The sequence below is a fragment of the Lissotriton vulgaris genome, chromosome 1_1 (assembly GCF_964263255.1).
Source record: "Lissotriton vulgaris chromosome 1_1, aLisVul1.2, whole genome shotgun sequence".
Lineage (NCBI taxonomy): Eukaryota > Metazoa > Chordata > Amphibia > Caudata > Salamandridae > Lissotriton > Lissotriton vulgaris.
Genome location: NC_141685.1, coordinates 239,880,915 through 239,908,385, shown reverse-complemented (window position 1 = coordinate 239,908,385; position 27,471 = coordinate 239,880,915). Strand labels below are relative to the sequence as shown.

At 52.2% G+C, this 27,471-nt stretch overlaps 2 protein-coding genes across 2 annotated transcripts in view; one reads left to right on the top strand and one right to left on the bottom strand.

The window, feature by feature from the left end:
• Window positions 1–27,471, bottom strand: part of LOC147745336 (uncharacterized) — a 460,883-nt gene that overhangs the window by 94,409 nt on the left and 339,003 nt on the right. The window lies entirely within an intron of this gene.
• The window catches only part of LOC147745340 (uncharacterized), a 34,294-nt gene continuing 20,965 nt past the window's right edge, over window positions 14,143–27,471 (top strand). Inside the window, exon 1 of the mRNA XM_086952248.1 lies at window positions 14,143–14,294. The gene's annotated coding sequence lies outside the window, so the exon portion shown is untranslated. The remainder of the gene's footprint in view (window positions 14,295–27,471) is intronic.

The window sequence follows — 27,471 nt, the reverse complement described above, 5'->3', positions numbered from 1 at the left end:
CATACTCCAAATAATTAAATCTCCGTCCGGAGACTGCGCAAGCGCAGCCTTTAGGTCCTCGACCTAAAAAGTGACAAAGGGAGAAAGCAGGGACCTACAGGAGCGGGATAAAGGAGCAGAGAGTGTCTGGGGTGGATTGAACCTCCATGAGATGGAATCAATACTGCGCAGCTTTGGTATTCAGCACCGGACATTCAATAGTGCCGGCTGCGGGCTTCTGAGCACAACTTTGGGCCCGGCCCTCATTCTTTTACAGATTAAGCACTGGATGTAGTAGTGTACAGTGCAGGGCAGCAGGACCCTGCAGTAACAGAGAGTTGTCCCTCCCCAGACACCTGGACATTACTTCTGCTGAGGGGGGAGGGAACAGGAAGGAGGGGTTTTATTAGGTCAAGAAGAAGTGACATCCCTGCTCCAGTGGTAGTGATATAGGACTCTGTAGTTTCAGCGGCTCCATTCTCCGGTGCGGGCCTTGCAACCCGGGCGGGACTGGGAACCAGCAGCGACCCTGGCAAAAATGCTCTCACCAGCTTCTTGTGCAATCTCTCTCTCACTTTCCATCCATCCATTCATCCAGCCATCTATCCATCCACCCACCCATCCATCCATCCACCATCCATTCATCTATCCATCCATCCAAAACATTCATCTGCCCATCCAGCCATCTATCCATCTACCCACACATACACCCACACGTTCATCCATCAATGCACCCATCCATCCACCCAACGACACATCCATCCATCTATCTATAGATCCATCCACCCATCCATCCATCTACCCATCCACCCATGAACCCATCCATCCACCCTACGATCCATCAATATACCCAATAACTCATCCTTCTAACCATCCATCAACCCACCCATTCATCCAATCACCTATCCATCTATCCTGAATACATTCATCTATCCATTCACCCATCCATCTACCCATCCATCCACTCACACATCCATCCATCCATCCATCATTGATGAATTCATCTAGTCATCCACCCTCACATCCATCTACCTAGCTATCCATCTACCCATCCATCCATCTATCCATCCACCCACACATACACCCACATATCCATCCATCCATCTGTCCATCCATAAATCAACCCACACACTCACCCACCCATTCACCCACCCATCCACCCACCTAACCATCCATTGACGCACCCATCCATCCACTCACCTATCCACCATCCATTCATTTATCCATCCACCCACCCATCCATCTACCCATCCATCCACACACACATCCATCCACACACATCTATCCACCCACCCATCCACCCATAACATCCATCTGCCCATCCATCTACCAATCCATTCATCTACCTATCAATCCATCTATCCATCCACCCACACATACACCCACCCATCTGTCCATCATCCATCCGTCCATCCATCCACATTTCACCCACCCATCTGCCCAGCCATCCACCCACAGATCCATCCATCCATTTATTTATTTATTTATTTATTTGCTTGTAAAGCGCCTGAGTCAATTCCCAAAGGGATATCTCTGCGCTGTTGCTAGCAGTTTAGGGCAGATTACTCCAAGTGTGAGAGCTGAAGGGGGGAGTGAGTACTATGGCCTGGTAAAAAGGTAAGTTTTCAGTTTTTTTCTGAACAATACTAAATTGCTAATCTGTTTCAGTTCGGTGGGCAGGGAGTTCCATAGTATGGGTCCTTTGTAATCCACCCATCCATCAATCAATCCATCCACCCACACATCCATCCATCCACCCAAAGACACCTCCATCCATACATCCATCCATACATCCATCTATCCATCCATCCACCCATCCATCTATCTACCTATCCACCCATGAACCCATCCATACATCCTACGATCCATCAATCTACCCATCCATCCATTCATCACACCCATCCATCCATCCATCCATCCATCCATCCATCCATCCATCCATCCATCCATCTACTGATAAATCCACACCCACATTCATCCATCCATCAATCCATCCATCCATCCATCGAACCATCTATCCACCCATCCATCTAACCATCCATCTAACCATCCATCTACCCACACATCTATCCACCCATCCATTCATCCACACACCTATCTATCCACCCACCCACCCATCCACTATCCATTCATCTATCTATCCATCCAAAACATCCATCTGCCCATCCATCCATCTACCCACACACACACTCCCACATTCATCTATCAATCCACCCATCCATCCACCCACCGACACATCCATCCATCCACACATCCATCCATCTATCCACCCATCCATCTACCCATCCACCCATGAACCCATCCATCCATCCTATGATCCATCAATCTACCCATCCACCCATCCTTCTAACCATCCATCAACCCACCCATTCATCCACCCACCTATCCATCTAGCCCGAATCCATTCATCTATCCATCCACCCATTCATCTACCCATCCATCCACTCACACATCCATCCACCCACACTGCCATACACTCACCTAGTTATCCACCCACCTATCCATCCACCCACCCACCCATCCATCCATCCACCATTGATCCATTCATCTAGTCATCCACCCACACATCCATCTACCCAGCCATCCATCTACCCATCCATCCATCTATCTGTCCACCCACACATACACCCACCTATCCATCCATCAATCTATCCATCCATCTGTCCATCCATAAATCCACCCACACACTCACCCACCCATATACCCACCCACCCACCCACCTAACCATCCATTGACCCACCCATATATCCACTCACCGATCCACCCATCCACCATCCATTCATTTATCCATCCACCCACCCATCCATCTACCCATCCATCCACAAACATCTATCCACCCACCCATCCATCCAACATCCATCCATTCATCTATCCATCCACCCAAAATATCCATCTGCCCATGCATCTACCAATCCATCCATCTACCTATCAATCCATCTATCCATCCACCCACACATACACCCACCCATCCGTCCATCCATCCATCCATCCATCCGTCCATCCATCCATCCACATTTCACCCACCAATCTGCCCAGCCATCCACCCACAGATCCATCCATCCACCCATCTGTCAATCCATCCACCCACACATCCATCCATCCACCCAAAGACACATCCATTCATTCATCCACCCATCCATCCATCTATCCATCCATCCACCCATCCATCCATCCATCCATCCATCTACCCATCCACCCATGAACCCCTCCATCCATCCTAAGATCCATCAATCTACCTATCCATCCATCTACCCATCCATCCATCTACCCAGAAATCCAAACACACATTCATCCATCCAGCCACTTATCCATCCATCCAACCATCCAGCCACCCATCCATCTAACCCTCCATCTAACCATCCATCTACCCACACATCCATCCACCCATCCATTCATCCACACACCTATCTATCCACCCACCCACCCACTAATCCACTATCCATTCATCTATCCACCCAAAACATCCATCTGCCCATCCATCCATCTACCCACACATACACCCACATGTTCATCCATCAATCCACCCATCCATCCACCCACCGACACATCCATTCATCCATCCACACATCCATCCATCTATTCACCCATCCATCTGCCCATCTACCCATGAACCCATCCATCCATCCTACGATCCAGCAATCTACCCATCCATCCATCTTTCTAACCATCCATCCACCCACCCATTCATCCACCCACCCACCTATCCATCTATCCCAAATCCATTCATCTATCCATCCCCCATCCATCTACCCATCCATCCACTCACACATCCATCCACCCACACTGCCATACACTCACCTAGTCATCCATGCACCTATCCATCCACCCACCCACCCATCCATCCACCATTGATCCATTCACCTAGTCATCCACCCACACATCCATCTACCCAGCCATCCATCTACCCATCCATCCATCTATCCATCCACCCACACAACACCCACCTATCCATACATCAATCCATCCATCCATCTGTCCATCCATCTACCTATAAATCAACCCACACTCACCCACCCATCCATCCATCTAACCATCCATTGACCCACCCATCTATCCACTGACCTATCCATCCATCCACCATCCATTGATTTATCCATCCACCCACCCTTCCATCTACCCATTCATCCAACAACACATCCATCCACACACATCTATCCACCCATCCATCATCGATCCAATCATCTATCCATCCCCCCAAAACATCCATCTGCCCATCCATCTACCAATCCATGCATCTACCTATCAATCCATCTATCCATACACCCACACATTCATCTATCAATCCACCCATCCATCCACCCACCGACACATCCATCCATCCACACATCCATCCATCTATCCACCCATCCATCTACCCATCCACCCATGAACCCATCCATCCATCCTATGATCCATCAATCTACCCATCCACCCATCCTTTTAACCATCCATCAACCCACCCATTCATCCACCCACCTATCCATCTAGCCCGAATCCATCCACCCATTCATCTACCCATCCATCCACTCACACATCCATCCACCCACACTGCCATACACTCACCTAGTTATCCACCCACCTATCCATCCACCCACCCACCCATCCATCCATCCACCATTGATCCATTCATCTAGACATCCACCTACACATCCATCTACCCAGCCATCCATCTACCCATCCATCCATCTATCTGTCCACCCACACATACACCCACCTATCCATCCATCAATCTATCCATCCATCTGTCCATCCATAACTCAACCCACACACTCACCCACCCATATACCCACCCACCCACCCACCTAACCATCCATTGACCCACCCATCCATCCACTCACCGATCCACCCATCCACCATCCATTCATTTATCCATCCACCCACCCATCCATCTACCCATCCATCCACACACATCTATCCACCCACCCATCCATCCAACATCCATCCATTCATCTATCCATCCACCCAAAATATCCATCTGCCCATGCATCTACAATCCATCCATCTACCTATCAATCCATCTATCCATCCACCCACACATACACCCACCCATCCGTCCATCCGTCCATCCATCCATCCGTCCATCCATCCATCCACATTTCACCCACCAATCTGCCCAGCCATCCACCCACAGATCCATCCATCCACCCATCTGTCAATCCATCCACCCACACATCCATCCATCCACCCAAAGACACATCCATTCATTCATCCACCCATCCATCCATCTATCCATCCATCCACCCATCCATCCATCCATCTACCCATCCACCCATGAACCCCTCCATCCATCCTAAGATCCATCAATCTACCTATCCATCCATCTACCCATCCATCCATCTACCCAGAAATCCACACACACATTCATCCATCCAGCCATTTATCCATCCATCCAACCATCCAGCCACCCATCCATCTAACCCTCCATCTAACCATCCATCTACCCACACATCCATCCACCCATCCATTCATCCACACACCTATATATCCACCCACCCATCCACTATCCATTCATCTATCCACCCAAAGCATCCATCTGCCCATCCATCCATCTACCCACACATACACCCACATGTTCATCCATCAATCCACCCATCCATCCACCCACCGGCACATCCATTCATCCATCCACACATCCATCCATCTATTCACCCATCCATCTACCCATCTACCCATGAACCCATCCATCCATCCTCATCCATCCACACACATCTATCCACCCACCCATCCACCCATAACATCCATCTGCCCATCCATCTACCAATCCATCCATCTACCTATCAATCCATCTATCCATCCACCCACACATACACCCACCCATCTGTCCATCATCCATCCGTCCATCCATCCACATTTCACCCACCCATCTGCCCAGCCATCCCTCCACAGATCCATCCATCCACCCATCCATCAATCAATCCATCCACCCACACATCCATCCATCCACCCAAAGACACCTCCATCCATCCATCCATCCATCCATCCATCCATCCATCCATCCATCCATCCATCCATCCATCTACTGAAAAATCCACACCCACATTCATCCATCCATCCATCCATCCATCGAACCATCTATCCACCCATCCATCTAACCATCCATCTAACCATCCATCTACCCACACATCTATCCACCCATCCATTCATCCACACACCTATCTATCCACCCACCCACCCATCCACTATCCATTCATCTATCTATCCATCCAAAACATCCATCTGCCCATCCATCCATCTACCCACACACACACTCCCACATTCATCTATCAATCCACCCATCCATCCACCCACCGACACATCCATCCATCCACACATCCATCCATCTATCCACCCATCCATCTACCCATCCACCCATGAACCCATCCATCCATCCTATGATCCATCAATCTACCCATCCACCCATCCTTCTAACCATCCATCAACCCACCCATTCATCCACCCACCTATCCATCTAGCCCGAATCCATTCATCTATCCATCCACCCATTCATCTACCCATCCATCCACTCACACATCCATCCACCCACACTGCCATACACTCACCTAGTTATCCACCCACCTATCCATCCACCCACCCATCCATCCATCCACCATTGATCCATTCATCTAGTCATCCACCCACACATCCATCTACCCAGCCATCCATCTACCCATCCATCCATCTATCTGTCCACCCACACATACACCCACCTACCCATCCATCAATCTATCCATCCATCTGTCCATCCATAAATCCACCCACACACTCACCCACCCATATACCCACCCACCCACCCACCTAACCATCCATTGACCCACCCATCCATCCACTCACCGATCCACCCATCCACCATCCATTCATTTATCCATCCACCCACCCATCCATCTACCCATCCATCCACAAACATCTATCCACCCACCCATCCATCCAACATCCATCCATTCATCTATCCATCCACCCAAAATATCCATCTGCCCATGCATCTACCAATCCATCCATCTACCTATCAATCCATCTATCCATCCACCCACACATACACCCACCCATCCGTCCATCCATCCATCCATCCATCCGTCCATCCATCCATCCACATTTCACCCACCAATCTGCCCAGCCATCCACCCACAGATCCATCCATCCACCCTTCTGTCAATCCATCCACCCACACATCCATCCATCCACCCAAAGACACATCCATTCATTCATCCACCCATCCATCCATCTATCCATCCATCCACCCATCCATCCATCCATCTACCCATCCACCCATGAACCCCTCCATCCATCCTAAGATCCATCAATCTACCTATCCATCCATCTACCCATCCATCCATCTACCCAGAAATCCACACACACATTCATCCATCCAGCCACTTATCCATCCATCCAACCATCCAGCCACCCATCCATCTAACCCTCCATCTAACCATCCATCTACCCACACATCCATCCACCCATCCATTCATCCACACACCTATCTATCCACCCACCCACCCACCCATCCACTATCCATTCATCTATCCACCCAAAACATCCATCTGCCCATCCATCCATCTACCCACACATACACCCACATGTTCATCCATCAATCCACCCATCCATCCACCCACCGACACATCCATTCATCCATCCACACATCCATCCATCTATTCACCCATCCATCTGCCCATCTACCCATGAACCCATCCATCTATCCTACGATCCAGCAATCTACCCATCCATCCATCTTTCTAACCATCCATCCACCCACCCATTCATCCACCCACCCACCTATCCATCTATCCCAAATCCATTAATCTATCCATCCCCCATCCATCTACCCATCCATCCACTCACACATCCATCCACCCACACTGCCATACACTCACCTAGTCATCCATGCACCTATCCATCCACCCACCCACCCATCCATTCACCATTGATCCATTCACCTAGTCATCCACCCACACATCCATCTACCCAGCCATCCATCTACCCATCCATCCATCTATCCATCCACCCACACAACACCCACCTATCCATACATCAATCCATCCATCCATCTGTCCATCCATCTACCTATAAATCAACCCACACTCACCCACCCATCCATCCATCTAACCATCCATTGACCCACCCATCCATCCACTGACCTATCCATCCATCCACCATCCATTCATTTATCCATCCACCCACCCTTCCATCTACCCATTCATCCAACCACACATCCATCCACACACATCTATCCACCCATCCATCATCGATCCAATCATCTATCCATCCACCCAAAACATCCATCTGCCCATCCATCTACCAATCCATGCATCTACCTATCAATCCATCTATCCATACACCCACACATTCATCTATCAATCCACCCACCAACACATCCATCCATCCACACATCCATCCATCTATCCACCCATCCATCTACCCATCCACCCATGAACCCATCCATCCATCCTATGATCCATCAATCTACCCATCCACCCATCCTTCTAACCATCCATCAACCCACCCATTCATCCACCCACCTATCCATCTAGCCCGAATCCGTTCACCTATCCATCCACCCATTCATCTACCCATCCATCCACTCACACATCCATCCACCCACACTGCCATACCTTCACCTAGTTATCCACCCACCTATCCATCCACCCACCCACCCATCCATCCATCCACCAATTATCCATTCATCTAGTCATCCACCCACACATCCATCTACCCAGCCATCCATCTACCCATCCATCCATCTATCTGTCCACCCACACATACACCCACCTATCCATCCATCAATCTATCCATCCATCTGTCCATCCATAACTCAACCCACACACTCACCCACCCATATACCCACCCATCCACCCACCTAACCATCCATTAACCCACCCATCCATCCACTCACCGATCCACCCATCCACCATCCATTCATTTATCCATCCACCCACCCATCCACACACATCTATCCACCCACCCATCCATCCAACATGCATCCATTCATCTATCCATCCACCCAAAATATCCATCTGCCCATGCATCTACCAATCCATCCATCTACCTATCAAACCATCTATCCATCCACCCACACATACACCCACCCATCCGTCCATCCATCCATCCATCCATTCGTCCATCCATCCATCCACATTTCACCCACCAATCTGCCCAGCCATCCACCCACAGATCCATCCATCCACCCATCTGTCAATCCATCCACCCACACATCCATCCATCCACCCAAAGACACATCCATTCATTCATCCACCCATCCATCCATCTATCCATCCATCCACCCATCCATCCATCCATCTACCCATCCACCCATGAACCCCTACATCCATCCTAAGATCCATCAATCTACCTATCCATCCATCTATCCATCCATCCATCTACCCAGAAATCCACACACACATTCATCCATCCAGCCACTTATCCATCCATCCAACCATCCAGCCACCCATCCATCTAACCCTCCATCTAACCATCCATCTACCCACACATCCATCCACCCATCCATTCATCCACACACCTATCTATCCACCCACCCACATACCCATCCACTATCCATTCATCTATCCACCCAAAACATCCATCTGCCCATCCATCCATCTACCCACACATACACCCACATGTTCATCCATCAATCCACCCATCCATCCACCCACCGGCACATCCATTCATCCATCCACACATCCATCCATCTATTCACCCATCCATCTACCCATCTACCCATGAACCCATCCATCCATCCTACGATCCAGCAATCTACCCATCCATCCATCTTTCTAACCATCCATCCACCCACCCATTCATCCACCCACCCACCTATCCATCTATCCCAAATCCATTCATCTATCCATCCCCCATCCATCTACCCATCCATCCACTCACACATCCATCCACCCACACTGCCATACACTCACCTAGTCATCCATGCACCTATCCATCCACCCACCCACCCATCCATCCACCATTGATCCATTCACCTAGTCATCCACCCACACATCCATCTACCCAGCCATCCATCTACCCATCCATCCATCTATCCATCCACCCACACAACACCCACCTATCCATACATCAATCCATCCATCCATCTGTCCATCCATCTACCTATAAATCAACCCACACTCACCCACCCATCCATCCATCTAACCATCCATTGACCCACCCATCCATCCACTGACCTATCCATCCATCCACCATCCATTCATTTATCCATCCACCCACCCTTCCATCTACCCATTCATCCAACCACACATCCATCCACACACATCTATCCACCCACCCACCCATCCATCTTCGATCCAATCATCTATCCATCCACCCAAAACATCCATCTGCCCATCCATCTACCAATCCATGCATCTACCTATCAATCCATCTATCCCTACACCCACACATTCATCTATCAATCCACCCATCCATCCACCCACCGACACATCCATCCATCCACACATCCATCCATCTATCCACCCATCCATCTACCCATCCACCCATGAACCCATCCATCCATCCTATGATCCATCAATCTACCCATCCACCCATCCTTTTAACCATCCATCAACCCACCCATTCACCCACCCACCTATCCATCTAGCCCGAATCCATTCATCTATCCATCCACCCATTCATCTACCCATCCATCCACTCACACATCCATCCACCCACACTGCCATACACTCACCTAGTTATCCACCCACCTATCCATCCACCCACCCACCCACCCATCCATCCACCATTGATCCATTCATCTAGTCATCCACCCACACATCCATCTACCCAGCCATCCATCTACCCATCCATCCCTCTATCTGTCCACCCACACATACACCCACCTATCCATCCATCAATCTATCCATCCATATGTCCATCCATAAATCAACCCACACACTCACCCACCCATATACCCACCCACCCACCCACCTAACCATCCATTCACCCACCCATCCATCCACTCACCGATCCACCCATCCACCATCCATTCATTTATCCATCCACCCACCCATCCATCTACCCATCCATCCACACACATCTATCCACCCACCCATCCATCCAACATCCATCCATTCATCTATCCATCCACCCAAAATATCCATCTGCCCATGCATCTACCAATCCATCCATCTACCTATCAATCCATCTATCCATCCACCCACACATACACCCACCCATCCGTCCATCCATCCATCCATCCATCCATCCGTCCATCCATCCATCCACATTTCACCCACCAATCTGCCCAGCCATCCACCCACAGATCCATCCATCCACCCATCTGTCAATCCATCCACCCACACATCCATCCATCCACCCAAAGACACATCCATTCATTTATCCACCCATCCATCCATCCATCCACCCATCCATCCATCCATCTACCCATCCACCCATGAACCCCTCCATCCATCCTAAGATCCATCAATCTACCTATCCATCCATCTACCCATCCATCCATCTACCCAGAAATCCACACACACACTCATCCATCCAGCCACTTATCCATCCATCCAACCATCCATCCACCCATCCATCTAACCCTCCATCTAACCATCCATCTACCCACACATCCATCCACCCATCCATTCATCCACACACCTATCTATCCACCCACCCACCCACCCATCCACTATCCATTCATCTATCCACCCAAAACATCCATCTGCCCATCCATCCATCTACCCACACATACACCCACATGTTCATCCATCAATCCACCCATCCATCCACCCACCGACACATCCATTCATCCATCCACACATCCATCTATCTATTCACCCATCCGTCTACCCATCTACCCATGAACCCATCCATCCATCCTACGATCCAGCAATCTACCCATCCATCCATCTTTCTAACCATCATCCACCCACCCATTCATCCACCCACCCACCTATCCATCTATCCCAAATCCATTCATCTATCCATCCCCCATCCATCTACCCATCCATCCACTCACACATCCATCCACCCACACTGCCATACACTCACCTAGTCATCCATGCACCTATCCATCCACCCACCCACCCATCCATCCACCATTGATCCATTCACCTAGTCATCCACCCACACATCCATCTACCCAGCCATCCATCTACCCATCCATCCATCTATCCATCCACCCACACAACACCCACCTATCCATACATCAATCCATCCATCCATCTGTCCATCCATCTACCCATAAACCAACCCACACTCACCCACCCATCCATCCATCTAACCATCCATTGACCCACCCATCCATCCACTGACCTATCCATCCATCCACCATCCATTCATTTATCCATCCACCCACCCTTCCATCTACCCATTCATCCAACCACACATCCATCCACACACATCTATCCACCCACCCACCCATCCATCATCGATCCAATCATCTATCCATCCACCCAAAACATCCATCTGCCCATCCATCTACCAATCCAAGCATCTACCTATCAATCCATCTATCCATACACCCACACATTCATCCATCCATCCATCAATCCACCTATCCATCCACCCACTGACACATACACCCATCCATCCACCAACGTACCCACCCAACTATCAATCCATCCATCCGTCCATCCACATTTCACCCAACCATCAGCCCAGCCATCCACCCACAGATCCATCCATCCACCCATCCGTCAATCCATCCACCCACACATCCATCCATCCACCCACAGGCACATCCATCCATCTGTCTGTCCATCCATCCATCCACCCACACATCCATCCATCCATCAACCCACACATACATCGATCCCACCTATCCATCCATCCGTCCATCCACCCACCCACAGATCCATCCCATCCATCCATCCACCGACCCACCATCCACCTACCATCCACCCACCATCCACCCACCCACCCACCCATCTATGCATCCATCCATCTATCTATTCCGCCCATCGATCCATCCTTCCATTCACCTACCCATCCACACCCTCTCTACTTCTTTCCTCTCCCTCTGATCGCTTTCTCTCTACCTCTCCCCCAGCCCCAAAATGTTTGGTCCAGGGCCCCCCAAATTGTTAGGATGTCCCAGCCTCCCCCTTCCTCTCTTTCCATCCATCTAACTTCTCCCCCCCCCCACCCTCACAAGGAGAGCAGAAGGACCCCTCCCACAAGTTAAAGCATGGGGCCCTCCCCCACACCTACAAGGAGAAGCAGGGAAGCCCCCTTACAAGAAGCAGAGGGCCCCTCAAGCAAAGGCAGGGGGCCTTCCCATGGGAGAAGCAGAGGGGGCCCCTCTGCTGGGCCCCTCCCACAAGGAGCAGCAGAGGGGCCCCACCCACAAGCAGAAGCAGGGGGCCCCCTTCTATAAGGAGGCGCAGTGGAGGGCGTCCTTAAATAGAGAAGCAGAAGGGGCCGTCCCACAAGAAGAAGCAGGGGGCCCTCCCACAAGAAGAAGCAGGGGGCCCTCCCATGAGGAGAAGCAGAAGGGCCCCTCTCACGTGGAGCAGCAGAGGGCCCCACCCACAAGCAGAAGCAGGGGGGCCCCTTCTATAAGGAGGTGCAGTGGGGGGGGGCGTCCTTAAATAGAAAAGCAGAGGGGCCCCTCCCACAAGGAGAAGCAGAGCAGAGGGGCCCCTCCTACAAGGAGAAGCAGAGAGCCCCTGACTGGAGAAGAAGAAGCTAGGAGGGGCCCTCCCACAGGAGGCACCGGAGGGGCCCCTTCTAACCTACTACAGGTGCCCCCAGGGGAGTCAGCAGCAGTCCCCCGGGGAGGGGTTTATGCTGTATTTATTTTAGGCCGTTTATAAAGCGCGTCAAGGGAGGGGGGCGGTCAAGGCGCCTCGTATTAAACATTTCTTTTCACAAGTCGTGCACACAGTATAACAGCCCCAGAGGGACAGACATCAGGAGTGGGGTACAGTGGGGTACAGTGTCAGATGCACAAGACACGATCATCACCACAACAAGTCAGAAATACCCCCGGAGATCTTCCCCCACCCAGAGAGGACGCGTCCGGGTTAAAGGTCACTTTTGGGGACGGGCCATTGAGGAGGTGCAGCAGCATCACCGGTCCGGGGCTGAAAGATGGAAATGGATCAGGACATTACCCTAATTTCACTCATTCTGAGGGATGAACACGTGCCTCGTGTGTAGTGGCTCGTGTCTGGTGTATGGTATTTAAGCGCCCTCTGTCCGAGCCACAGTCGTGCCGGGGGAGGGGAGGAGAGGGCCTCTGGGCAGGTCCAGGGGAGCAGTGTCTCTCTTCAGGGCCTGTGCATAGCGCCCCGAGCCTCAAGGCGGAGTCAGAGACGCCGTATGGGGTGGAATGAGCTCTGGGCTCCTCTGTCCTTAATCAGAAATCTTCATCGAGAGGCCTGTCCAGAGGAGGGGCAGAGGAGGAGAGGCTTGTCCAAAGGCGTGAGGAGGAGGTGAGGCCTGTCCAGGGGTGCAGAGGAGGCGAGGCCTGTCCAGAGTTGCAGAGGAAGTGATGCCTGTCCCGGGGTATAGCGGAGGTGAGGCCTGTCCTTGGGTACAGAGGAGAGGCCTGTCCAGGGGTGCAGAGGAAGTAGGGCCTTTCCTGCAGTGATGGGAAGGCGAGGCCTGTCCAGGGGGAGCAGAGGGGGAGAGGCCTGTCCAGGGGTACAGAGGAGCAGAGGCCTATCCAGGGGTGCAGAGGAGGAGAGGCCTGTCCAGGGGTACAGAGGAGCAGAGGCCTATCCAGGGGTGCAGAGGAGGAGAGGCCTGTTCAGGAGTGCAGAGGAGGTGAGGCCTGTCCAGGGTTGCAGAGGAGGTGAAGCCGGCCCAAGGGAGCCTACGAGGAGAGTCCTGTCCAGCTGTCCCGGGGTGCAGAGGAGGAGAGGCCTGTCCAGCGCAGCGGTGTCTCTCTTCGGGGCCTATGCATAGCGCCACAAAGCTCAGGGCGGAGTCAGAGGCTCTGTATGGCGTGGAATGAACTCTGGGCTCCTCTGTCCTTAATGAGAATCTTTCACTGAGAGTTCCTACGTGAAGCGCCGAGAGGCCTGTCCAGGGGTGCAGAGGAGGAGAGGCCATAACAGGGGTTTAGAAGAGGAGAGTTCTGTCCAGGGGAGCAGAGGCGGAGAGGCCTGTCCAAGGGTGCAGAGGAGGAGAGGCCTGTCCAGGGGTGCAGATGAAGAGAAGCCTGTCAAGGGGTGCATAGATTGAGAGGCCTGTCCAGGGGTGCAGATGCGGAGAGGCCTGTCCAGGGGTGCAGAGGAGGTTGTGCCTGTCCAGCGGTGATGGGAAGGCGAGGCCTGTCCAGGCGGGGCAGAGGGGGAGAGGCCAGTCCAGGGTTCAGAGGATGAGAGGCCTGTCCAGAGAGCAGAGGAGGTGAGGCCTGTCCAGGGGGGCAGAGAATTTGAGGTCTGTCCAGGGCTGCAGAGGAGGTGAGGCCTGTCCCGGTGTGAAGAGGAGGTGAGGCCTGTCCAGGGGTGCAGAGGAGGAGATGCCTGTCCAGGGGTGCAGAGGAGGAGAGGCCTGTCCTGAGTTGCAGAGGAAGTGAGGCCTGTCCTAGGGTGCAGAGGAGGTGAGGCCTGTCCAAGGGAGTGCAGCGGAGGTAGGGCCTGTATAGCAGTGATGGGAAGGCGAGGCCTGTCCAGGGGGGAGGGGGCAGAGGGGGAGAGGCCTCTCCAGGGGTGCAGAGGAGGAGAGGCCTATCCTGGGGTGCAGAGGAGGAGAGGCCTGCCCGGGAGTGCAGAGGAGGTGAGGTCTGTCCAGGGGTCAGATGAGGTGAGGCCTGTCCATGGCTGCAGAGGAGGTGAGGTCTGTCCATGGGTGCAGAGGAGGAGAGGCCTGTCCTTAGGTGCAGAGGAGAGGCCAGTCCAGGGGTGCAGAGGAGGTAGGGCCTGTCCAGCAGTGATGGGAAGGCGAGGCCTGTCCAGAGGGGGAGAGGCTTGTCCAGGGGTGCAGAGGAGGAGAGGCCGGTCCAGGGGTGCTGAGGAGAAGAGGCATGTCCCGGGGTGCAGAGGAGGTGAGGCCTGTCCAGGGGTGCAGAGGAGATGAGTTCTGTACATGGGTGCAGAGGAGGAGAGGCCTGTCCAGGGGTGCTGAGGAGGTGAGGCCTGAGGTGAGGCTTGTCCAGGGGTGCAGAGGAGGTGAGGCCTGTCCAGGGAATGCAGAGGAGGTAAGGCCTGTCCATGGGTGCAGAGGAAGAGAGGCCTGTCCAGGAGTGCTAAGGAGGTGAGGCCTGTCTAGGGGTGCAGAGGAGGTGAGGCCTATCCAGGGGGCAGAGTAGGTGAGGACTGTCCAGGGGTCAAAGGAGGTGAGGCCTGTCCAGAGGGCAGAAGAGGTGAGGCCTGTCCAGAGGGCAGAGGAGGAGAAACCTGTCCAGGGGTGGCAGAGAAGGTGAGGCCTGTCCAGGGTTGCAGAGGAGGTTAGGCCTGTCCTGGTGTGCAGAGGAAGTGAGGTCTGTCCAAGGGGGCGCAGAGAAGGGGAGCCCTGTCCGAAGGGGGTGCAGAGGAGGTGAGCCCTGTCCAGGGGTGCACAGGAGGAGAGGCCTGTCCCAGGGTGCAGAGATGTTAAGGCGTTTCCTGGGGTGCAGAGTAGGTGAGGCCTGTCCAAGGGTGTTCAGAGGAGGTGAGGCCTGTCCAGGGGTGCAGAAGAGGGGGTGCAGAGGAGGAGAGGCCTGTCCAGGGGTGCAGAGGAGCAGGGCCTGTCCAGCGGTGATGGGGAGGTGAGGCCTCTCCAGGGGGGCAGAGGAGGAAAGGCCTGTCCAGGGGTGCAGAGAAGGAGAGGCCAGTCCAGGGTTCAGAGGATGTGAGGCCTGTCCAGAGGGCAAAGGAGGTGAAGCCTGTCCAGGGGGGCAGAGAATGCGAGGCCTGTCCAGGCCTGCAGAGGAGGTGAGGCCTGTCCCGGTGTGAAGAGGAGGTGAGGCCTGTCCAGGGGTGCAGAGGAGGAGAGGCCTGTCCAGAGTTGCATAGGAAGTGAGGCCTGTCCCGGGGTGCAGAGGAGGTGAGGCTTGTCCAAGGGGGTGCAGAGGAGGTGAGGCCTGTCCTTGGGTGAAGGGGAGAGGCCTGTCGAGGGGTGCAGAGGAGGTATGGCCTATCCAGCGGTGATGGGAAGGCAAGGCCTGTCCAGGGTGGGCAGAGGGGAAGAGGCCTGTCCAGGGGTGCAGAAGAGGAGAGGCCTATCCAGGGATGCAGAGGAGGAGAGACCTGTCCAGGAGTGCAGAGGAGGTGAGGCCTGTCCTGGGGTGCACAGGGGGTGAAGCTTGCCCATGGAGCCTAGGAGGAGAGGCCTGTCCAGCTGTCTAGGAGTGCAGAGGAGAGGCCTGTCCAGCGGAGGGGTGTCTCTCTTCGGGGCCTATGCATGGCGCCCGAGGCTCAGGGCGGAGTCAGAGGTGCTGTATGGCGTGAAATGAACTCTGGGCTCCTCTGTCCTTAATGACAATCATTCACCGAGAGTTCCTGTGTGAAGCGCAGAGAGGCCTGTCCAGGGGTGCAGAGGAGGAGAGGTCATAACAGGGGTGCAGAAGAGGAGAGTCCTGTCCAGGGGAGCAGAGGCGGAGAGGCCTGTCCAAGGGTGCAGAGAAATAAATACTGGACGCATAACTGCTGGAGGTGTATGCCGAGGCATTAAAGAGTAGTGTGTCTCTGCTGTCTATAAGGGACACAATCATATCAGCACTCCCCAAGCTAAGTGTACCTCTTGTCGTCCTCTGTCACTGCTTCACGGTATTCGCAGTGCTGCATCAGGAAAACACACACGTGAAGGCTGGTGATGCTGATAAGGTGTTTGACTCCCTGGAATAGCCTTTTATGATTCACATTTAGGCTCAGGGAGTTTGAGATCACTCATAAAGCTGCTGGACACACAGCATATGGCCTGGGTTTACGTAAATGGGCTCAACTTAGCCGCCATTCATATCGCCTGGGACACTGGGCTGGGACGCCCTCTGTCACCCGTTCTTTATACCAGGAATGAACCCATAGGCCCGTGAACCCCAGGAGAGGCATACATACCATAACCATACTGGGCTCCTTTTAGACACTGAAACCAAGAAGAAAACACATCTTTATAAATTGGCAGGTTTATAGTCACGGTGGCCAGGCTGGGAGGTGGGTTGAGAGTTGAGAAGGTCAGACGACAGAACTTCAGAGTTCAATTGTTCGAAATCCTTGAAGTTAGAGGCTATCTGGACAGGTCCACTGTCCTCTGGAGATCTGGTCTTTAATGAAGAGTAGAAAATAAAATATTCTCTAAGAATCAAAAGTATCACCAAATGGGGGGCGTGGCCTGGCGGCAACCAAGATGGCCGCATAGAATTGCGGTGCTGCCAGGGATGAGCCATTAGCCCGCTTTCACCGGATACCGGATTCGGTGCCTAGAAGTGGTCCGGAGCCGGTGGGTTTGGGGCCTCCAGCGGCCTTCCCGCCGGAAGACCCGACAACGAAGCACCGGCCTTGAGTGCAAGTGGGGTCGGGTATAGTAGTAGGGAGTCGGTGCGGGATCCAAGGAAATGCGGCGGGCCATCGAGGCGGGGCCGGCCGGACGTGGCCCTACTGCGGATGAGGAGACAGTGAGGGCTCCGGAGACATGCCTTGTAAAGGAGCGCAAGCGACAACAGGAAGGAGGTGTGAGGCGCATGCTCACCCCGGTGTCCCCTGGCGGTTAATGGCGGCGCTCTGGGAGGAATCTGGCCACCTTGTGCTGGCAGAGTGGGACCTGAGGCAGCCGAGAAGTGGAGGTGTGTGCTGGGCCAGGTCAGTGGGAGACGCCCGGGAGCTGCGGGGAGCATCTGGTCCCTGAAGAGGCGTAGAGTGGGGGCCCAGGCTCTCCGTATCCTGGGGGAGAGTTGCCGCAAGAGTGGGGAGGACCCCCCTTGATGTCACCGGACTCCCTGGGCGGAATAGCCTGGGATCGGCGGAGCACAAGAATGACGCGCTGCCTTGTTTACAACAGGAGATTGGCTCACCGGACAGTGGAATTTGGCGCACGGAGAGGAGGGCGCCACTCGCCTTGGTGTCTGTGAAGCGGCGCGACAGTCCGGGGTGTAGTGCGTGGGGTCCAGGGGCCTGAACCTTCTGCCAGCGATCTTCTCCAGGGGACCTAGTACCTGGCTCGGGCTAGTCAGCTCCAGCAGCGATAGGAGGACAGCCTGACGGGGCGGTAGCAGGTGTACGGCGGACGGAGCGCATGGTGTGGGGGGCCCGTACAGAGATAAAATTAAGCCCAAGACGTCTACCACCACGCAGACCAACACAATGGACAACTACATGGCTTCGACTGGGGGGGGACGGAAGGTGCCCCCCTTGAGGGTCTGGTCCGCACTGTGGAGCCATCCCTGGCCTCCATCATGCAGGCCATACAAGCCTTGGGCACGACGCTGGAAACTAAAATCGATAAAGTCACCATAGAAATGGCTCTCCAGCGGGCGGACCTGAATAAGACCTCGGAGAAGGCCACTCAAAATGCTGCGGCGATCACCGAGCTCGAATGCACCACCAAAATGCTGAAGGACCAGGTCAAGCAGTTGACCCGCCAGCTGAAGCAAACAGAGGCCAGGCTGGAGGACCAGGAAGGGAGGGTCCGAAGGAACAATATTCGAGTGGTGGGAGTGCCGGAGAAAATGGAGGGGCAGAGTATCGACTTGTTCCAAGAGTACATTATCCTGAACCAGCTAAAGCCCAAAAGACTCTCCAAGTTCTTTGTTATTGAGAGAGCGCACAGGGCTCCGATCCCCCCACCGCGCCCCGGGGCTCCTCCAAGAACGATTATTGCCCGTATCCTTAATTATAGGGACCGAGACGCCATCTTGCAGGCTGTCCGGCAGCACGGAGACCTTAAGATCGACAATGCCACCATCCGGTTCTTTCCCGATTTCACCCTCAAGGTCCAACAGGAGAATCAGTCGTTTGACGGAGTCAAAAAGGTGCTTCGGGATCGTGACATTAAGTACATGATGTTTTTCCCGGCGCGTCTCAAGCTCCTTTTGCATGGGAAGTCCTTCTTCTTCACGTCCCCGGAGGACGCTCACGCTTGGTTGCAGGAGCACATGAAGCAACCCGATAATCCACATCCGAGAGACAACTGGAGGAACACCATGGATTGCTCCCCAACCTCCTCCACGTGGTCGGCGAGGAGAGAGCGACGGCGGTGTGGCTGTCCTCCAGGGCCTGGCGGACACAGGTCGAGGAGTCTTTCTGCCTTGCCAGATCTCGAATGAAATGGCGGAGGATGCCTGGCTGGGAGGGCCAAGTTGGAGCGTCAAATTTTGGGAACTTTGCTGCAAAGCGGTGTACCTGCCCTCACTGACTGATGGATGTGACGTTAGATCCCAATTTGACATCCAAAGCGGGCATGTGACTATTGGAGGGGGGAGGGTTTGATACATATATCAGGTTGTACTATCTATACTGCTTGTCCTGTCTCCCCTAGGAAGCATTGTTACAGTGGCATGAGATATAGAATGTGGGCTGGGCGAACCCCTCAGGTTGCCCAATTGGTTGTAGCACACACTCCCCCTAAGTTTTCGTTTATGGGCCACGGGCGCTCTGCTGGTTGGGTTGTATCGGGTCATGTTGTCCTGAGAAGCAGGGCAGCAGGGAGGGGGGAGGGCACAGGAGGGTAGGGGGGCAGTTGAATGTTTGCGGGTTGCATTTTGGCTTGTACAAGATACTGTTTTTTGGGCTCAATTGGCACTCACGATGGACATGAGGGTGGCGGGTGGCGGTGAGGGTGGGCACACACCTCTAAGGTTTGTTATTTCAGCTGTTTATGATGCATACACCGAAGGCACAGAGGGTTAATATATTGTCTTGGAACGTTAATGGTCTGCAGAACAAGATAAAGCGCACCATGGTCCTCCAGTATCTCCACAGACATGCCCCAGACATGGTCTTTCTCCAGGAGACACATCTAATAGGTAATCACTACAAGGCCCTTAACATTGCGGGTACACACTGCAGGCCCAGGCAGGCTTCACCACGGGCTCCAGGGGTACCAGAAACCTAGTGAAAAGCTAACTCCCTATGATGATTGAGTTCAGATGGCTGGATCCACTGGGGCGCTATGCGGCGGTATCTGGGAGGTGCGAGGGACGCACGCTTAATCTCTGCTCTGCCTATATTCCTTTAAAACTGCACGGCACCACTCTCCCAGATATTGGGAAACAGCTCTTGGACATGCCGGCCAGAGTCCTGATCATGGGGGGGACATGAACGAGGTGATGGCCGGAGACATGAATAGGTCAGCGGCTCTGCCTGACCGGGGGGGAGACGTCAACTGCGGAACTTTATACATGCGATGGGTTTGGTGGACCTATGGAGGGCACACACTCCCCACCTTAGACAATACATGCACATCTGGTCGGGGTCCAGGATTGATTACCTCTTTGCACAGGTGGGACGCATGGACCTTTTTCAAAGTAGTTGTCATAAAGCCAGAGGAATATCTGACCATTCCCCGCTGGAGGTCCGGCTAGGGGGCCCCGTGAGAGATTGGTCTACCCCTCCCAGGTTGGATGTCTTCTTGTTCAAGGACCAGGAGTTTCAGGAACGGTTTGGGGAGCGAGTGGACCAATACTTTGATGAAAACATGGCTCCGTTAGATCTCAGTGTACCCTCCGGGAGGCTTACAAATCTGTGGCCAGGGACTTTGTGCAGGCGGAGACAGGGAAAGGAAGAATAGAAAAATATGCCCAAATTGATAGTCTGGAAGCAGAGATTCACGCCTTGGAGTGCGCTAGGTGGGAGTCACAGGATCGGGAGCAGGAAATCAGCCACAAGCTGCGCCTCAAAGAAAAAGAATTAAGGGATGTGTTGGCTGACCAGGGGAGCTCGCGTGCTAAAGCTACGCAGTGGCGTATCTACGACCTGGGGGATAAAGCGAATAAGATGATAGCCTGGCTTGTGAAACGGGACAGGTACCTTAACTGGGTACCTGGAATCCGGACCACAGCTGGGACTATGCGAGACACAAGTGCTGACATAGCTGAGACATTTGCGCAATGCTACAAGACTATTTATCAGCCGCACACTGAGATGCGGGAGTGGTAGTGCAACGACTTCTTACGTGACATACCTCTGCCCTCCTTAGATCCTGATGACAGGGCAATCCTGGAGTCGGATATCACGGTGGAGGAAGATGAGGCGGCCACGGGAGACCTGCAGGCGGGGAAGGCATCAGGTCCTAATGCGTTCCCGGTGGAGGCATTTAGATGTGTGTCGGGAAGGTTTGCTCCACATATGTTACGGATGTTTAATGAGGCCAAGCAGGAAGGGCTGCTCCCGAGAGACCTCCAATCTGCCACAATAGTGGTGATACATAAGTCTGCCAAGCCGCAGGATTCATGCAGCTCCTACAGGCCCATTTCACTCCTTAATTATGAAACCAAGATCCTGGGCAAAATCCTAGCCACCACGTTGGGGGCAGTCATTCAATCCCCGATCCACCCGGATCAATCAGGCTTTATGCCCCACAGGAACACAAGGCTCAACTTGCGATGCCTATTTGGAGTGCTACAAGCGGTACACGATCGCCCGACAGTGCTGGCGGCTCTACTTTCACTGGATGCCCATATGGCCTTTGATAGTGTGGAATGGCAGTATATCTACGTAGTTTTGGCCAGACTGGGCTTTGGTGACAATTTCCGAGCATGGGTGAGGTTGTTGTACACGGCGCCGCTCGCAAGGGTCTGCGTAAACAGTGCCCTATCCAGGGAGTTTCCACTGGGGCGGGGCACAAGACAGGGCTGTCCGCTTTCCCCGACACTATTTGCCCTGGCCCTGGAGCCGCTGGCGGTTTGGGTGCGAACTGATCCCATGGTGTGGGGCATTGACTTGGGGGGCAGCTGGGAGGAGCGTATATCGCTGTACGCTGCCGATGTGCTGATGTATCTCCAAAAACCGTCCGAATCTATTCAGAGGCACATGCTGATCCTGAGCTTGTTTGGCGAATACTCCGGGTACCGCATTAACTGGGACAAATCCCTGGGTCATCTGATGGCAGGACCTCTGCCGGACTTAGCGGCAGAATGCCAGGGGCTGGCATGGAAAGAGACTTTCCGATACCTGGGTATCTGGATTACGACGTCGGAGGAGGAGTTCATGCATCTGAACGTGTACGCTCAATTGGAGCGGCTACGTGGGGATGTAGCACATTGGAGAACTCTCCTGCTCTCCTTGATGGGATGGGCTTGAAGGGTCGGGTGGTCCTTTTTAAAATGATGGCCCTTCCCCGTTTGCTATGCGCTCTGCAGAGCACTCCCTTTCCAGTCCTGGAGAAGGTCTTCCAGGCGATTGACTCGGAACTGCGTACACTACTTTGGGGAGGGGGATGCCCGAGAATTGCTCTGATGAAACACCAGAGAGAGGTCTATGAGGGAGGACTAGCAGTCCCAGATGTTAGGCTCTACTATTGGGCGGCGCAATTAGTCAACATCAATGGGTGAATGTTCGCCCCGATGGAGGAACCGGCATATAGGGTGGACCGCATGGTATTAGGCAGTGGTACCTACATGGACGCACTGTATCGTAGGGGGTGGGGATGCTTACGTCTGCCACCGTCGACAGCAGAGGTTGTGATGGCATGGAGGAGGGCGACAAAACTGCTTGGGTGGGAGGCGAAACTCACGGCACAAACCCCGCTGTGGGCTGGGACTTATCTTCCTGAAGTTGCGAAATTGAAGGGCCTTCGCAAATTGAGCCTAATTGGCATAGATGTGTTGGGTGACATATGGAAGAGAGGGGACATGCTAGAGTTCTCTGCCCTGCAGGCGGAATTTCAGATGGGGAAGAGGGATTTCCTTCACTACCAGCAGCTTAGAAATCTTATCTACCAACACCTCCACCACGGGGACCAGCTGCCTGACTACGCCACTCTGTAAGATAGATTTTTGCTGGACCCGATGATTGATAAGGCCATTTTCCTCACGTATAAAAAGCTTATTAATAACCTGACTGATCCCCTGGAGTCTTTGTGAGAAAAATGGGAATCGGAGGTTGGGTTGTTAGAGGAAGATGACTGGAGAGAAGTCCTGCAGAGCCCCCGGGAGGTGGCGATTCAGGCCCATTTTAGACTAGTTCAGCTGCGCATCCTGCATCGCTCCTATACCCTGCGCACGACGCAATACCGTATTGGGTATGTTGACTCAACGTTCTGTTTGAGGGGCTGTGGAGAGGAGGGCACTCTCTTCCACATTTTGTGGGATTGCGCCAGGATCCGGGGGTATTGGTCCAGGCTGGCGGATATAATGTCTGAAGTGGTTGGCTAGGAGGTCCCTCTAGAGGCCTGCTGGCACATCTTGGGTGTGACGAGTGACATCACCTGGCCTAGGTGGGATAAGGCCTGGCTGGCATTGGCAAGTATGGTCGCCAAGCGCAATATTGCAAGATTGTGGGGCAGTAATGTATTGCCAACAGTGGAAGAGTGGGGTAATGATCTAGATTGGTGCCAAAGGGCTGAAAAAGTGATATATAAGAGTAGAGGGTGTCCCAAGAAGTGGGAAAAGATCTGGGGGGCTTGGAGGCCGTACAGGGGGGATTTGGTGGATACCCAATCTGATTCTGCAGCTAGCTAATGTGGTGCGTGAATTTCAGACTATGTATGCAGATCGAGATGTTCAAGATGACTACTGTGTATGTCATTATCAATTGTATGTCCATATGCCATTGGATGTTCTACAGTGTCGCTGTTTTGGAGCCGATTTATTTTAATAACTCATGTTATTTCCTTTGTACGTAAAAAGGAGAATTTATATGTGACTCCCTATAACCAGTTCTAATTTTAATCCTCAAGTACAAAATATAATTTGGCGCATTAAAACACTTCAGATAACAATGCATGAGGTACGGGCATCAGTGTGGGTTTAATGTGCTGGGAAGTTTGATACCAAACTTCCCAGGTTTCAGTGTAGCCATTATGGTGTTGCGGAGTTCATAATGACAAACTCCCTGCACCATGTACTCTTAATGGCAGCAATGTACTTACAATGCCCAAGAATAGACTTGGGCACTGAAGGGGCACAGGGCTCATTCACCTGTACCCTCACCACTGGTATAGTGCACCACGCTGGAGGGGTGGCTGATCTAGGCCAGGGCAGTGGGTTGTAGGCATGGCACACACGTTGTAATAATACAACTAGATATTTACACATTTTCTTTCAACCACATCTCGGTGGCTCACTGTGTTTTTATCATCTTCAGCATCGTTCTGTTTTGACTGCAAGTAGGCACATTAGAGTTGATATGTTTCTTTTGTACACTGCTGGTTCCTTCTTTGGACATTGTTGTGCGTTGCATCACTGTTATAACAATATTAATGTAACAGTTTTAGTAATGTCCCTTTCATTGTATGTTTTTATTTTTACGAGTGCCCCTGAAGAAGGGATAAGTCCTGAAATGCATTGGGCATGACCAAGATGATTTACTTAATCAGAAGTATTCAGCAATTATGTCTGTATAGTGGACTCACTATTGTGTAAACTATATTATTTCCTCAACATAAATTGTCACAGCAATATTGATTGTTGTGCAATATGCATGATTTAATACAATGAAATAATTGTATGTCTTTGTGTTTCAATTTCAAGCCAACGTGTTTACTTAAAATGCTATGCATGTTTTGTATGAATATGCGCTAAGATGTTATACTTTACAGCAGCAGTGCGTTTGGTATACTAGTGGTTTCCCACCAGCAGTTGATTAGTTTGTTGGGCTGGCCGCCCACCCACCAAGCAGCACGCATCTTTTGTTAACTTTGACAAATTATTTGGTTTCACATTGCAGAAATAGGGTGTGCACAGACTATTCTCATATCTTTTGATCTCACAAGGATGTGTGCCATGTCGACTCTTCACTTTGTTCTGCATCAAAACATGCAGTGTGTGTGTGTGTGTGTAGAGGTACAGGGCCTCTAAGGGTGGCACAATAAGTGCTGCAGCCCTTAGAGGTCTTGCCCGGTCACAGTGCCCTGGGTATCTGTATTACGATTTACCAGGGGCTGACCTGTGGCCAGAGAGGCCAATTGGGTTAGTTTTGGGGAAAGAACACAGGCCCTGGGAACCTGATTGGCAGAGTACCAGGGCACATCAAGTCAAAGTGCCTCAGTGGTCTGGCAAAAAGTGGGGGGTTACTACAACAGAAACCCACTTTCCTACAGGTAGTCTTTGAACAACATGTGGAGATGCATACCATGCGTTCTAACTTGTCAGTTGCTGGTCTGTGTTCCAGAAGTGTCTCTCTTGGAGTCCACCAAGCACGTTTCATCGTATTTTCAGCAACTTGTTTGGGTATCCACGTTACTTTAATTTGTGCACAAAAATGTCTGCATTCATTAAATATTCACATTTTCCTGAGCAAATCCGTCTTATTCGGAGAAATTGACTCCAAGGCAAATTGTCACATAAACTGCGTGGATGATGACTAGTATAATGCAGGGCATTGTTACTAACCCTTGATTTGGTAAACAATGTAGTTCATAATCAGCCATTGTGGCCAAAGACTACTACATCCAAAAATTTGATAGATGACTGGCTACTGGACACACAGAATTGTATATCTACTGATCTGGCATTCAACTATTCAATAAACACATTTAAGATATCCTCTTGTCCATCCCAAATGCAAAAAATGTCATCAATAAACCGAAACCATTTGTGGATATGATGCACAAATGGATTGCTATCATAGGTAAATTTCTCCTAAAATTTGGCGATGAATAACACGCCAGCTCTGGGGCAAAGACTGAGACAGACCATCGCTGTCTGTTTGATTTCCTCTCCATGGGCAGCTCGCTGGTGTTACAGTGTCTCCATGAAGACCCATTCAGATGTCTGCCCAAGTAGTTATGGCAGAAGGTCATCCCGGAAGACTTGCAGAAACCAGGCAATGTGCCCCCGCCTACAGGGGTTCGCTATCAGTTATGCTTATCTTGAAACAGCGGCTCTTCGTGTAGGGCTGGAAAGCAACTTGAGTTACAACAAAGCCCATATGATTGCCACCCATTTTTCTGTGGTATTTTCAGACCCTGAATGCTTTTTCCCTGTCTGGGTTTACCGGTTTCCCTGGTTGCATTTCATCATCCATTTTCTTCTGCTGTACAAAGAAGGACTTTGTTGAGGGTGATTGCTGCTCACAGCAGGTAGTGATGATGCTGCCTCCATGCGGGAATACTTACAACATGAGCACAGTAAGTGTGAACCTTCTAAAAGGCTGTCCTGACTCCATCCCTCCACCCTTGTGTCCAAAGTTACACCCTTCACGTCTGGATTGCTGACAATATTGCCCATCTTGTGCCATGTTAGATGATGGGCAATCGAACATGGATACTCCGGCAGTATTTGAGCCCGTTATAAAACAGCACAACATAACATGTAACCTCACAGTAATCTTTCAAAAAATTTAACTTTTTCACCGGGAACCTCCAGGATTGTCGCACCCTCGGGTGGTCTGCTCCATTGCCCGCACTCATCTAGTGCAGCTTGGTGATGCCAGCACAAATGGAACAGCCTGGCAGGGCACACACAGCTCAGCTATACAAGTCCTGCTTGTTTGATGCTGGGTGGCAGGAGCTGCCGGGCAGCAAGGATCCCGTAGTGAGTGTCCACATGCCAGTTTGTGGATCGTGTTCGCAACCCAACCCAACCATATC